General features: G+C 37.3%; 1 protein-coding gene and 1 pseudogene across 4 annotated transcripts in view; one reads left to right on the forward strand and one right to left on the reverse strand.

The window, feature by feature from the left end:
• MACROD2 (mono-ADP ribosylhydrolase 2) overlaps positions 1-14,796 on the reverse strand; it is a 2,106,139-nt gene that overhangs the window by 1,517,354 nt on the left and 573,989 nt on the right. The window lies entirely within an intron of this gene.
• LOC111546491 lies at positions 1,818-3,523 on the forward strand (annotated as a pseudogene).

Raw genomic sequence — 14,796 nt, forward strand, 5'->3', positions numbered from 1 at the left:
ATTATCATGGATTGGGCACAGGGCTAAAATTTATTAATTCTGACTTTGCCTTGAAAATGTCTGAAAAAAATACGTAGAAATAATCTTCCATGCATAATTACCCCTATGTGATTTAAAAGAAATCACATAAAAATTACCAAAATAATCATGACAATCAATTTTATAGCAAGGCAATAAACAATTGAAAATGCTTGATGTAAAAATATTACTTATTTATATATAAGACAGGTGATAAGAACAGTTTACAAAACACACTAATAATTTTAATTTAAAAGAAAACTGGTATATACAGTATTTATTCTGAGGTTTATTTTTTTCTATTTCATTATTCTGTTAAGACAACATGATATTAACATTTAAAAAGGTCAAAGAATATGTGAAGAAACTATCTCTTCTTAAGTAATTCTTCCTCTCCCACCATATATAAATTCTAGCTCAGCCTATAAACTCATTGGATACTTGATAACACCAATAAATCAAGTGTGGTTTGTTCTCTGATAATTTCTCAGACGAGAACGGTGTGCATGGCAGTCATTGCTGGTGCACTGCCCACATCCCCATGACTTGGATCCCCATGACTTGGACCATTTCGGTGCTGTTGGTACGACTTCTAGAACATGTGTCTCTTTGCCTGAGAGCTCCGTCTGGCCACTAGAGTGGGCTTTCTTTGCCTATAGGCATGGAGTGCCGTAACTTCTGGGAAATTCATGTCCTCCAGTGCTCTCATCCTTGTGGGATAGCTCCGAGGCATGGAGTGCCGTAACTTCTGGGAAATTCATGTTCTCCAGTGCATCCCATCCTCGGTGGGATAGCTCCGAGGCACGTGCAGAGTTCCCCAGTAGAAACAACCCTTCATTGCTCCAGGTTAACTTGCTTGTCACCCTTTTTTTAGCCTCATTCATTCCCTTTCTTATTTCTCCCACTCCTCTGTTCGTATAATATTTCCAGGGATCACTTCCCAGTGAATTGTTAGCATTCTAATCTAAGAAAAACAAAACTAAGATAATATATTTTACAGTGTTAGCTTTATAAGATAAATGCAAAAGGTGAAAATGATGAAAAAATAAGATATAGTAGAAATGCTTCACACCAGTATTCTGAATGTAAATATGAGTTTATAATTGGCAGTCGGGGTAGAGGGAAAACTGTCATGGAGTAATCATTTACTCAAGAAACAGCAAATATTTTTCATACTCTGATTCTGAAAACATAAAGAAGGCACAGCCTTTACTCTGAAGAAATAAAAGTCTTATGAGAAAGTCAGATACAAAGTGTGAAGGGGCCAAGTCCCCAAATATGGCCCCAATAATTCCTCCAATTTTTTATGCAAGCCCCTTTGCGATGTGGCTTTGCCTCTCCTCTAATCAAGAGGTGTAGTCTATTTTACCATCTCTTTAATTCTGAGTTGGCCCTTTGATTTGCTTTGAGCAACCAAATGCAGTGGAAGTAATATCTGGGATTACTACTCTATCCCTAAGGAGGACTGGCACTTTCACGTTCCCCTCTTGGAGCCCAGCATGGTCATGCTGTAAGTCCACACTAGACTGCAGGATGATTAGAGACATGCAGAGAAGACACTGGAAGAAGAGAAGCCATTCTGGACATTCCAGCCCCTCTTAAGTTCTCAGATGAATGCAACTGTATAAGTGACTTCAGGTACATAATCAAGGAGGAGAATCTCCCAGCTGAGCCCAACCAAGCTACAGGATCATGGGAAATAAGAAGTTGTTTGAAGCCAGCAAGTTTTGGAGTGGTTTGTTAAGCAATAACAGATAACTGATTCAACAAGCAATTACAGTGCAGTCTGATAATTCCACTCCTCAGATGACATCTCTCTGCTTCACGTGTCTCAGTCCCACCAGGCTAGCTCTGGCGAGGAGACAGCCAGATCAGGAGCCACTGCTGCCACATCAGGAAAAAGTTCCAGTTTTACTCTACCATCCAACACCTAGCTAGACGCGGTTTGCTGTTCAGTTGACTGAAGAGGAACAAAATAGGACAGCTCAAAGAATAAGCCTTATATAACATCTGCCTAAAGGAATTTATGACCCTGGAAGAGATAGATCAGATCAGAAAAAAAGATCTGTGAGTATGTGATCTGTATGATGGACTTTGTTTATGGGGACCCAATTCAGTTTCTGCCATGCATACACATTTATCAGGAGGGCTATACAGGTAACTGGTTGGTGAGATCCTTCACATGCCACTCCTGCATGGAGCCAGTTGATGCAGCACTGCTTACAACCTATGAGATTAAGCAAGCCAGGCTCTCTCATCTGACTTCAAGTGAGCCACATTTTTGGTGGTTTTTGGTTGTTTGTCACTGAGCCCAAAGAGCCAGGCATTAGGAATTAAAATCATGCACAAAAGTTTCCTACAAATTTCCAGATAGCTGCAGATGTTGGGGGAAAAGTACGTGATATTTTAGAAACTTAGGGGGAAAAGTAGGATCATATTTTTATGTAAAGCCTGGACCCAATATTTAAAAATATAATTGTATTTAGATCTTGAAAAAAAAAAAGAGAAAAGACAGATATTGGGTGAGTACCTACTGTAAGATAACACTGTGCAGGGACTAACCAAAGATACACAAAATGCAACTGCTGCCATAAACACACATTTTTGCTAGGAGAATGGCTATTATTTGTAATGATTAAAGGATACCCAAGTTATGTACAGTATAATTATCACCCTATGGACAAGAAAAGTTGAGAGAATAAAACATGGAAGTGTAGGCTAGATGAAGGAGTTTAGCTGAGATCAAAGGAAGGGAAAGTTGTGATCAAAAGAAGGAAAAGCTATCCAGGTAGGGGGAAGAGTTGAGTAAAAAGGCAGGAGGCTAAACAGGGATGACAATCAGGATCTGTCTGACAGAGCAGTGGAAAATGTGGATAGCAAGATGTAGTCTCTATTTTCTTACTCCACAATCCTAAAACAGGTTCCCTAAAAATATATGATGGATGTTGGCCCTTGTTTCCTTTGAACCAAAGTATTAAGAGAACCACTTATGAACAGTAGCAAAATATCACCCATCTTCTAACTACTGTTGAAAAGCAGATTTGCAAAATGTTTGCTTCTTTTTTCTCCTGGGGGATTCTTTCTTCTATTTTGTGGCAAAGAACATACCAGTCAACCACATGCATGTTGCTATAACTAGGATATAGCTGCTGAAACAGCTAGCCTTAATACTTAATGCTATCAATACCAAAAAATTCTAGCAATTACTTCACATTTCCATTTGCAACAAATTTTTAGTATATTTACAGAGAGTTTCAACAGTTCCTAATATCTACAATGTGGATGGATAGCATCTTATGCTTTGAAAATTAATAGGGAGACCTGATTCCCCAGACTTATTTAAACACAGCTAATATATTATTACCTTAATACTTTGTTCCCATTCATCAAAATAAAAAATAGAGTGCATTTATAAATTTAAATGAAACACTGATTAGAGTTTACATTTTCTCTTTTAGACTACGAGCGGTCAGTCAATGCAATTCCATCTTTGTTAAGTGTCTAGAACATGGCTAAAATAATATATGTGCACATGTATACAGATATCTCTACACCCATATATGTAAATACTGGTTTATGGCTTGTATAGATTCTGAGATTTATTAAATAAGACACCTTCACTGCTTCCCAGAGATAATAGTTACCTGACATATACAATTCTAAATGAGGTACCTTATCTCTCTCTTCCACACCGTCAAATTAATAGTGTTTTCCTAACACTCATTGCAATTTCTCAAAAGTGAACTTTAACAAACAAAGCATTTAGGTGTTATGAAATGCACTATCTTAATGTTCATAAAAGTTATTGCTTACACTCTGCATGATTACTTAATTACTATGATTCAATTATCAACAAAACAAAATGCAGAAAGTAGATCTCACTTGCTTTCTTGCCCAGAAGCCACATCCCATAATTAAATTGGAAGATGGTAAAAAATCTCCTCAAACAATGCAAGGGACTGGTGGAGCTGTTCCTTCTGCTCATTACCTTTGGGTTACAGCTGAATCAGATCCTGTAGGCTATAATGACTAGATCACCTGAGACCAAGGCTGCTAGTTAAGTGCACACTGCTTTAGGAAGTGAGTTCAGAGGAGTGAAAACTGGACTCCCAGATCCAAGGAGCCGCCACCAATACCCAAAACCCACCCAGGTACCAGAAAGGATACCTGCATAGAACTGTGTGCCCAATAAAATGATTCATTGGCCTGGGCAAGAATATTCTCAAACCTGTAGGGCAAATTGTGTGTACAGGTAGGCAGAGACCACAGTGTCTTTTTTCCTAGACAGGCTTCTCCCTACATTTAATCATCTATACTTATATTTCATCTCTCAGGGAGTGAATATAGTGTTCCCATCTTCATCAAGTGGTCTCATCATCATCATGATCATCATCATCATCCTCTGGACAGATACTATTAGTGCTCCGCCCATATGCCCTCAGCTCTTACCACTTCAGGCAGGCCAAGCTGACTTCCAACTGTTAGCACTTGTATTTCATTGCCTGAAAGCTTCTCTGACTGCCAAAGACCACACTGCCTATGCAAGTGGCAGGCTGCAAATGCCAAAGAATTAATACCCCAACAGAGCAGTCCTCACCTAATGACTGACAGGAGTTCATGGATAAATACTCCAGCTCCCTTATCTCTAGTGGGAAATTCTGTACACTTGACTCTCAGAATGCCACAGCATCATTAAGCTCCAGTTACCCTCCTTATTGGCTTTTTTCCTTCTCTGCCCTACTTTTTCACTTCCCTATCAGTGTTCCTTGAGATTACCTCTTACATAAATTACTCATAGGAGAATCTTTGTCTCAGGATTTGATTCTCAAGCAACTCAAATGGAAATCATCATCATCATCACAACAATAATAAGAGCACTCACTACTTACTCGGTTCCTACTATATGGACTTGAAACTTTTACTCCTTATTGTATTAAAATTTTAATTCTCACACATATAGCTATATTACCCATGCCTTAGAGCCGAAAAAAAGAGAGGCATGGGAGATTTAAATAAGTTGCTGAGATCTAGATCACGGAATTAATAAGATTAGAAGATAGAATCTATCTGATTTCAAACTCATTTTGCTCATTCTACCATACTATGCTGCCACCCCTAGAAAGTAAAATTAAAATGATTTAAAAACAAAATTCACATGCTGAACCCTACACTATTTTCTAAAAAAAAAAAAAAAAAAAAAAATAGAAGGAATCATTTTTATTACAGCTACTTAATAATAAATATCCAAGAATACATTTATCAACCTAATGACAGTCTCAAAAAGAGTCATCAGAAAGTGAAGTGGATAGTATATCCACATGGAACATTCCTCCACTTAATGTTTGGCAGTGTCTCCTTTTTGCCACATTAGCCTTTTATAGGAGCAGGAGACTTCCTTTAAAGGAGGGATAATGTCTTATTTGTGTCTGGATTCCCAGGAAGAAGCCAGCCAAATAGACATTTAGTGAATATTAGTTGAATTGACTGACTTGAAGTCTACTAAATTGTAATGATATGGACATGTTTGAGGGAAATTCGTTTTTATAAGACTTCATATGGATGCAAAGGAGACTGATAGGAAAGAGAAATCTTAGAAAATGAGGAGAAATGAAATCCATGATCTTCCCTAAGTATTACCTATAGAGAAAAGGACTTGTGTGTCAAAGACATCTAATATTGTAATAATGTAAGTGGTGTTTTGATATAATACTATCTTAAAACTTTTGACTTAATGATATTTTCAACTTACAATATCATTATCAGGATATAACCCCGTTGCAAGTTGAGGAGCATCTGTATTTACAATTAAGTTACTTTTAATAGTTCTACAACCTCCTATTTATAACTGTAAAATAGAAGTTTCTAAGTGTATGGAAGAAATAGTCCATGAGAGAAAAACAGAACTTTTAATTTTATCAATATGCCAATTATTTTAAAAACTATGTATGAATAAACATTAAAATCCTAAATGGCTTCACCTTACAAAGTGCACAGTAAAACTATACCCAGTTAAAATTAATTCATACCCTACATCTAAGAGCTTAAAAGATGTAAAACTTAAAGAGAGCAAGGAATATTATTTGAGACAGACTGGTTGCATAAAAATATAGTTATAAATTGCATGCTGTGATAACTAGTTATAAATCTCATGCTGTTCTGTTCTGTCCTGCCTCGGATTTGAATCATCACTTTGTCCAGCGTGTCCACTCTGTATACACTACCAGTCCATTAGTCACTTACATCATCAGATAGGAAAACATAATATATATAGGGTTTGGTACTATCTGTGGTTTCTGGCATCCCCTAGGGGTCTTGGAATGTACACCTTGAGAATAAGGGGTGACTATTGTATAGAACAGAGAAAGAAAACAAGGTACCAAAGGGACAATTTTCTACAGAAAAATTTAAAAATCCCATAATTACATTCCCAAACCATAATTGGTTGTTTTAAAATAAAAGATTATTTTAAAATTAAACCTATAGGAGAATCTAAAAATTATAGTAATTTACCATTTCATCAATTCATTAAGTAAAATTGTACGCTTAATGTAGGAAAAAAAACTTTCCAAAAAGCAGAAACAGTATGAAAATTGTCATATTTAATTGCAGATTATTTTACCCTATGTCCTATTATAAAAATTTTCAATCATGCAGCAAAGTTGAAAGAACTGTAGAGTAAAATCCCATATACCCACCACCTAGATTCTCCCATGACTATTCGATTGTGCTTTTTTTTTAATCACATATCTATTAATTTAACCATCCTTCAATCCACTGGTTAATCCATCTGGTTTTGGTACATTTCAAAGAGATTTTCAGACACAGAAAAATTCTCCTTAAATACTTTTGCATGCATATGATTAATTATAATTCAACATTTGCTTCTACTTTATATTAAATTTACATACAATGAAATGCACAAATCTTAAGTACTCATTCATTGAATTTTGATAAATACGTGTATCTGTGAAGACCCAAACTCCAATCAGTATATAGAACATTAAGTCATGGATTATTCTGAGGAAAATAAAACCTTAGTATAAGCTCCTTTTTATTTTCTCTAATCCAAAATATTTAGAATGTTTAAAGTGAAACAAGAACATAGTTTTTCCTTAACCTCAACAAATATTTTCAACTCCATTTCAGTAAATAAATAAAGAGCAGCACATGAAGTGATGCCCATGGATTAGCTTGATTTACAGCAGGGATATTACACCAAACATTGACAGTGCCATTTTGGTAACATATACATAGGAGTGAGGTGAGGGAAAGACAAAAGGGAGTGATGGCGACTGTGGTCAACATACCAACATTCAGCTCCAGCTAACTTACGCCATGCAGGCATAGGTATCTCACGTCAGCAAACCTTCAGGCTATTCAAGAAAGGCCGGGAATCCAGATTTTTATGTGCAATATATTGAATTTCTCAAATGTTAACAATGAAATTATATATCTTTGAAACATTATGTGGTTTAGTAAAATTGGGCCTGTAAATTTCCCAGATTACATTCTGTAGTTTGAGTTTCATGCCATTTGATGACTTGTGGTTCCCCTGTAGTAGTATTATGATCAGATCATATTCTGAGTCAACAGATGAATCTTAGAATCATATGACTTAAAGGATCTATTAATCAATATTTTTAAGACATGTAAGAGTTGAGCAGTTAGATATACCAGATATACCATATACTATTACAACAGATAAACATAAAAACCAAAAGCAAACAGTAATACATCTCTTTCTCCTCAGGAAACATAACCACACAAAATGAAACCGATAATACTGGGGATTTTATAGACACCATTCCCTCTCAAGCACATCATTTTGTTCACATATCCATGCATTCATTATATAGTGTATGTGTGTGTGTGTGTGCTGTGTGCTGTGTATACATGTGCTAGGCACTGTCCTAGGTCTGAAGATACAAGAGTAAGTAAAAGAAAAAAACCAGTTTTATAGAGTTTAGTTCAGGAAAGATAGACAATAAGTTCATAATATGCCTTGTGATTATAATAGGAGAAAAGTAAAGCATGGTACATGTGGGAGGTTTATATGAGATGGTTGGAGAAGACTTCCCTGACAAGATGGATTCTGAAGGGAGATAAAAGGAAGAAACAGAGAGGGAGCACTAAAAATATCCTGGGGAGGAGAGATCCATGCAGACAGAACTTGCCAGACTAAATGGGAAGACCTTAAATGCACCTCTAAAAAGTATGTCACCAAATGCAAATTAATATATGTGTGCTCCCCTTTCAGAGTACCTATTGTCACATAAAGTATATACAAATTGAGAGTGAAAGAACAAACACACTATTTTGGATTTAAGACTATGAAACCCTAGCAAGGCTTTATTACAAGCTTATTATTCAGAGGGATCAATTCTGTAATTAAGATGTAACACGATTTACAACTTCTGATGTACACTTTTTGCAGAATGCATTCACCACATAAAGATATCCCCTACCAACAGAATTCATAAGCACTAGATATTACCAGGTGAAGTAAGATGGAGCTAATTATGGACAGTTGGCAGACCACTTTCATACAGAAAAATGGAATCTATATGAAGAACGAGAACATGAGTTCATTATACAGTCTTCAGAGATTATGCCTGATTCTTCTTTCCTTGAGCCTCTCCTAATGTAGAGCACGGTTATGAAAGTTAAAGAACCTCTCTGTTGCCAGCCCCTCTAAGGGTGCTGATAGCAGGTGGTGCTAATGTACCTCGACACAGGATTTTCTTGCTCAGAAGTTCAAAATAGGTAAAAGGGATTATGGCAACATCTTCACCTGACCCAGCGACATCCCTGTCTTTTGTCACCCATCATGCCAGATTCAGAAAAGTCGATCTAACATTTCAATCAGAGACTGGAAGAATTTGCCTTTTTATACCTGTCAAGATTGAAAGTAATTGTGCTCCCAGGGCCACTCCACTTGGAGGAAATATATGGAAATTAGAAATATACCACATTCTGAAAGAAACTGCCAGTTTCTGAGCGCCTTTGTGAACTCTCTTTTTCTGTTTAATATAAAAATAGAAGGGGAAGGGCAGGGGAAGGGTTAGGTTGGAAGCACACAGTGAAATATGTTTGCCTGCCTGCAAAGTCACCACATTGAAGCTGCTACTGCTTCTTGCCTTGACATAAACACTTCATAGTCTCCAATTATATTAATTGCTCATGTGGTAAAAAACCATCTGGGATAGTAAACACAACTGAGTTCACAGACATGATAAACTTGGAAACATCCTGAATGCAAACAAGGGCAACATAAAGATGTTATCCCATCATTTTTAGTTTCAGAGTTTTATTTTTAATAAATTGGGACTCTTTTTAAAACGATGGCTATGTTATTAATTAAGGACTTTGCCACAATGTCTTTAAAAGTGTATGTGAATATATTTACAATATTACTGGTAACTGAAACTAAACCATAATTCTCTGTGAGTTATGAGACTATTAGGATCTTTAAAAGAAGGGCAAAGCAGTCTCAAAATGTAAAAGATCCCAACGAGTTCACATGCGAAACAGACTTGCTTAGCATCCAGGAACTGGCCACAGCTGCCATTACATCTAATGCTTTCCTCCCAATCTACCTCTCTCTACTCTACTAACGAGTGGAACAAAATATGATTCACATCCTAATCAGAATGTGCTACCTCTGTATTTGGGTACGAAGCAAGACCTAAGTTCTAAATTTCTCTGAAGGAAACAAAATAAACTGTCTATACATTAGCAGCATTATTTTTGAGTTCTCAGTGCTTATTAAAAATAGAGGATTTATGGTATATACGTTGAATGTATCTCTTTAATTTTTAAAAAAGTTATTCCCTAGAGAAACTTAGAAGTAACTACTTTGTTTGAGGAAGCATTTTTATAAAATATCTTAGTGGCATGAGTGCTGATATATTTACCTGTGCAGAAATGAGCCCAATCATGAATAGCTGGTTTTCAGGGCCTTCATATTATCCCCCTTCCCTAAATGGTCAAATCCAGTCCTTTTCACACAGGTCCTTCCCTCACTCCCCCAACACTCTCCCTTCTTCTACCACCACTTCCGGCTACATCCGTAGTGGAAAAGCAGGAGTCAAGGGAGGATGGCCAGAAGAAGGTATTTCTAAAATTCTGTGTATGATTATTGGTCAGAAAAGATAAAAGAAGTGTCAACTTGTGTATGTGGGTACTTTCTTCAGGAAAGAACTGCTATGCCTTTTCCTCCCCCTAAATAAAAGAAAAACATGAGATTTTCAGGAGAAGAAAATGTTTTAACTCAAAATACTATACACAATTGAGAAAATTTTGAACAGAGTCGCATAAGCTGGACAGAGAAAAAGGTCTTGATTTCTAGTGTTGACAAATTTTGTCTCAGATAAAGTAACTACATTTTTAATCCACTGTTCATTCATTCACTCATTTCCTTACTCATCAGTTAGCCAGTCATATGTGATATGTTTACTGAATACTCATTATGTGCCAGGAAGTTCTAGGCACTGGGGACACACCAGCGAAACAGAACACGCGAAGTCCTGACTGTCATGGAGCTTACATTTGGAGACTGGGTTGTGGGGAGCATGGAGAGAGACAATAAACATGTAGGCTCGAAAATAAATGAGGTACTTTTTCAGAATGGGATACATGCTATACAGAAAACAGAAGAGGGTAATAGAATAAGATGCCTGGAGTAAGGGAGGTGGGTGGTCAGCAGAGGCCTGTCTGAGGAGGCAGCATCTGAGCTGACATCTGAAGAATAACAAGGGGACAGTTAGGTGACAATGTATGAAGGAGTGAGTGGGACATAGTCATGTCCTGAGGTGGGTATCAGTTCCTTATGCACCTGGAGTAGAAAGAAGGCCAGTGTGGTTAGAGCTGAGAGAGTCATTCGCAGAGAGATGGGAGGTGAAGACGAGAAGACAGGCAAGAGCAGGCTCATAGTAGCTGAGCAGACTGTGGATTTTGCTCTAAGTGCAGTAGGACTCATTAGAGAGTGTTAGGCAGGGGTGTAGTGTGATCTGATTTCTGCATTTTAAATATCATTTCAGATGCTGCATGGAGAATGGACTGAAGATAGGAAGTGTAACAGAGGGAAGGCTTGTGACAATAAGTTGCCATCTCTCCTCCATTACTCCAGCCTTTGATTCACAAGCCTTCTGGCATGAAGACCAGGGATATTCTAGTACTGCCCTGGGGCCAAGAACTGGGTTTAGCCCTGAGAAAAGGGTGCATTTGTTCCAGTGTACAAGAGACTCTAGACAGCTTACTCAGGTCATATGCTCCACCCCCTCCCAAGGTTGGGACCTTGGACAGGTAATCATTCTGTACCTCAGTTTCTTTTCATATTTTAAAACGGGATCATTATATTATAATATCCCCTTCATGGGATTGTTCTGATTATTTATACAGAATAGTGCTTAAAATAATGGTGGGAACATGGTAAACACTCAAGTAAAGATAGCAAATAGCACTATCACTACAATTGCTATTATGTCAGTTAAGAGGATGGTATTTTGAGAACCAGCTTTGAGAAGAAGCAAAGAAGCTGACAATAGAGATCTAGGAAGGAGCTGCATCGGATTTCTGAGAGGCTCCTGTTTTTGTCCTGCCATCTGTATCCTAAGGAAGATTGTCTAAAATGGGCAAAGTATGAGAATTGTCTGCCTTCAGACTATGCTGGAAAATGAGCAGGATGAACCACTGGTACCATTTCCAACTTTTCCTTTTGGTCATTTAGTTGGTTTGAGACAAGTAGATGAGCTAGAGAAAACAGAAGTAGACATTCTACACATTAATAGAGCCCTGAAGCTCCTTTTCAATAGAAACCACATGGAACTTCCATTGGTGATGCCCTGCTTCACGTCTTCTTAGCCCACCTCTGAGTTCACCTGAAGCTACCTGGTTCCTATAATCACCAACAGCTCCCCAACTTAAAGTACTTGTGTCTTTCTGCCTCTCCACCTGCTCAGCCCATGTTTAGGGCAGCCTGAAAGTGCAAGAGATTAAACACTCCCAAGAGAAACCACGAACAATGAAGAATGGGGTCAGTGAATAAACAACTTCCCTGTCCCTAGATGTAGACAATTTGGAGGCTATTTTATACAAGATCTATAGCAGGACTTAGTCCTAGTTACTCTTATCCTTAATCTGCTCATTAAAATCCTTTTTTAAAAGCTGCATCACTCTCCCTCATTCTTGTTTCCTGGAACTACCTATCAAATAAACTATCATATCTGAGTCACTATGTCAGGTTTTGCTTTTGGAAGAATCCTAACTAGGACACCACATAATGCTTTCAAACAACACAGACCTCATGTGAGCTTTCTTCCACAGTGAAGCAACATTTTCCAATCACTATCCCAATGATCAATCCCAGGATAGAATGAGAGTGAACAGGGTAGAATAACAGAAAACAGAAGGAACGGGGTTGGAGGGAGTAGGGAGAGATCTAGGCTAATATCATGGCCAGGAAGCCACCCTGACCCTTTCTGACTAAACCTACAGTCACCGAGACAGGCACTTGCATAATAAAGATGGATTAAATGTCTGTGGCATTAATTATTATCTGACTCGGAATTCTGACAGAATTCAGTTAAAAACTGAACATGTTGAGACAGGCACTGGCATGAAGCCCCAACCTCATCAGATGTACATCTTAATTTACTGCAGATGGGCACCAAGTCATTTTGCCAATTTGGATGTTCCCAATAAGGTTTCACAAATAGATCTGTTCTCCAACAATATCTGCCTTCCATCAAAAGTGGAACAAATATAAAAAATGTGACTTAATGTATACATGCATACATAAATGCATGCACACATGCACACACACACACACACACACACACACACACCAATGTTACCCATTGGGTTTCAGTCCAGTTAGGTTAGATTTTGTTCAAAGATAACGTCTTTGAATAATTTTATAATGTCTTATTATAATATTGCTCCTAAAGATTCCTTGCATTTAACCATGTTAATACTTATTTATAAAGATGAACTGTCCCCAAAGGGAATAACATAAATAATTGCCAACTATTTCACATATGTTCTCTATACCTCCAATTCTCATATATTATTCTTTATTCTTCCTGAAGTATAATATAAAACTAAGCTCATTTCTCTTCTCTTCAGGCTATGGATTTTCTTTCATTTTTCTGTACCCAGTAAAATCCTCCACTTGAGACATGAAAATTCAAAGTATTGGCTAGTCAAAATTCCACTTATGTTAATGGAGAATGCATTTTTAAAGAATAATTGTCACAGAGAATTATTTTACATTAAATGGAGATCACTGGAAGTCAAAATTGTGCATATATATATATATACACTCACATATATGTTGTTGGGTATGATGGGAAAGTTCTTTGTGACAACTCTTTGAAACTGTAGGTCATTTCTCCCAATGACAAATAGTTCAAAAGATTTTACTTCTAAGAGTTGTAATGCTCCAGTTCCTTTATTTTTTTTTATTTTTTTGTCAAACCATGATACATTTCTCTCCTATAACCAAGAGGACTGTTTCCATTAGATCAAAACTATTTTATAGGTTCTAATAAGTAAACAACTCTCCATAAACAAAGTGAATTACATTAGTACTAACTTTAATACTTTAATCTAAAAATAAATACTTGAAGAACTAATGAAATCTTCTACTAATTCAATTCTAGAATACCTTCTTAGGATATAATATGATCAGGTTAGTTCTCGTGCTTAAGCCTGTTGGCACAAGTCACTTCAGTGCCACCTGACCATATAACCCAAGGAAAGAGAGGGTCCTGGTAAAATCACAGCAGCTAAGGGAAGATACTGGGAGACCTTAATGCATAATTAATTCTTCCTTGCTTCTTCTTCACTATATACTCAAGACTTTAACAGTTATTCCACCACAGCTTCCTAGTTACCTAACCAACACAATGCCCACCCAAGTCCTTGGCAAGACTTCTTCGAAAAAGAAAACTCTTTTTTTTTTTTTTTTGAGATGGAGTTTCGCTCTTGCTGCCCAGGCTGGAGTGCAATGGTGTGATCTCGGCTCACTGCAACCTCTGCCTCCTGGGTTCAAGCAATTCTCCTGCCTCAGCCTCCTGAGTAGCTGGGATTACAGGCATCTGCCACTACGCCCAGCTAATTTTTTGTATTTTTAGTAGAGATGGGGTTTCACCATGTTGGCCAGGCTGGTCTTGAACTCTTGATCTCAGGTGATCTGCCTGCCTTGGCCTCCCAAAGTGTTGGGATTACAAGCGTGAGCCACCGTGCCCGGCCAGGATAACTCTTATAAAAATGCCTAACTAATTCAAAAGTACAATCTTAAATTCTAAAGGAATCTTGGTGGTTCCTTCAATCCTCTAAACCAAGTAGCAGTACTCAGATAAAATCATTCATTTTCTGTATAAATGTTTCTAACTATAAAGTACTCACCAGCTCCCAATAGAGAGGGTCATTCTTTGTTTTTTATGCTTGGATCACTATAAAGCTTATTCTGGTAATAAGTCAAAACCTCTCTCCTTGCCTCTTTCATCTATTTTCCCTAATTCTGTCTCCAAGGACAACAATATATTTCATAGTTCTCTTTAGTAACTGTCTTTTATTTTTCTGTTCAAAAATTATCCTTCCCCTATTCCCCATCAATTAATGTTAGGCCCCTTGAGAATGAAGAAATTATTTTAAAACCATTTTTAGACTCTGAGTATCTGATCCAAAGTAGATGCTCAACAAATGTACATTGAAATGCTAAACATAAAGCAGTCTCCATTCCCTTCTAAAATATATCTGTATTTGAAGATACTC

Source organism: Piliocolobus tephrosceles, chromosome 20, assembly GCF_002776525.5.
Source record: "Piliocolobus tephrosceles isolate RC106 chromosome 20, ASM277652v3, whole genome shotgun sequence".
Taxonomy (NCBI): domain Eukaryota; kingdom Metazoa; phylum Chordata; class Mammalia; order Primates; family Cercopithecidae; genus Piliocolobus; species Piliocolobus tephrosceles.